Here is a 1,401-nt window from a genome sequence, read left to right as displayed (position 1 = left end):
ATATATATATATATATATATATATATAGAGAGAGAGAGAGAGAGAGAGAGATAGACATGTATTTGCTGGGCACACATAAATATGCATACACATACGTGTGTATGTGTGTGTGTGTGGTTGCCTCAGTATATCATTTAATTTATGGGACCCAAATTCCAATTACTGACAACTTCACAACTTCATACAACTTCAGAAATTATAAATATATATAAAAGTAAATAACTGATTTTTTACAAGTACTGTTTGTGTCGTTTAGGGCGAATAATTCATTACAAATTAATTTAGCATATTCATCATTATAAATAAAATAACTTACTTAGGCTAATTACTCAGAGACGCCATCCGCATGAAAAACAAATGCTAAACTACAACAAAAATACTTGAAGTATCAGTATTTTTAATTACTCGAAGATGTAATTATAAATACTTATGCATGAATATATTAGATTTCGTATGGCAATCGCTATAAGTATTTTATTGTGAACCTATCTAAAATTTCATTTTTGTTACTCTTCAACTCTCAATGTTTACCCGTGTATTTTGGTTTTACTAAATTAGGTGTCAGCTGAACAACAGAATAAGAGAATAACTTATGTTCGCATTTGTTTATATTCCTCTCATTCCTTAGTAAACAGCTGTGTTGTCTTCGGGTGCAAATATTCCCAGAGTTCTCGTTAGAAACATGGCGGCACGACTTATGGTAGGATACAGATAGTCAGGCAATGGAAGTTCTGTTGTATTTATGACTCTTTTTCTGACCTGGTAAGCTTTATAATATGATTGTTTTACATGTTGAAATTCTGATTAATCGAATAACTTTCCACGTCAGTGCCTGAAATATCATTTAGCAACTTACTAGACGAGTAAAAATTAAAAACATTTTGGTCATTCTTTCTAAAAAGTCCCTCGCAACCACTGGTTTCACATATTTCTATATTTATTTCAAAATACTAAAATATAAAGCATTCACATTTCGCGAAATACAGTCTTAGTTAATTTCCAAAATTGTCGGTGTTAGAATATTAATTATAGTTTATAATTATAGTAGCTCAAATTTGTCTTGGAATGATAACACGGATTATGAAAGATATTTATACTAAAATTTTTTTCTCTCTTTTTAGAATTTTATTTTAATAATAAATTAATAAATCATTTAACTAAAAAGAAAAGAGTTATTTAGAAGCACAAATATTCACTGTGGATCCACTTATTATATGTCCGTAATTATTTAAAACAAGCATAATCGATGTTCAGTTGGTTATCAAAATATATAAACACAACTTTGTATCTAGACAAAAACTATTCATGCTTGCACAATCGTGTAAATAAATGTTTTATTAAATAATATTATATACACACACACATACATACACACACATACATACATACATACATACATAC

At 28.6% G+C, this 1,401-nt stretch overlaps 1 protein-coding gene across 4 annotated transcripts in view; it reads left to right on the top strand.

Moving 5' to 3' along the window:
* Positions 1 to 1,401, top strand: part of LOC106875284 (F-box/WD repeat-containing protein 5) — a 37,928-nt gene that overhangs the window by 7,436 nt on the left and 29,091 nt on the right. Inside the window, exon 1 of one of the 4 annotated variants that reach the window (XM_052968257.1) lies at positions 615 to 762. The exons of 2 other annotated variants lie outside the window; for them this stretch is intronic. The gene's annotated coding sequence lies outside the window, so the exon portion shown is untranslated. Of the gene's footprint in view, positions 1 to 614; positions 763 to 1,401 lie in introns of those variants that run through there. One more of the 4 variants, XM_014923369.2, reaches the window with a different exon arrangement.

This window comes from Octopus bimaculoides, chromosome 1, assembly GCF_001194135.2.
Source record: "Octopus bimaculoides isolate UCB-OBI-ISO-001 chromosome 1, ASM119413v2, whole genome shotgun sequence".
Classification (NCBI taxonomy): domain Eukaryota; kingdom Metazoa; phylum Mollusca; class Cephalopoda; order Octopoda; family Octopodidae; genus Octopus; species Octopus bimaculoides.
The sequence above is the reverse complement of the archived record's forward strand: the minus strand, read 5'-3'. Positions and strand labels throughout refer to the sequence as shown.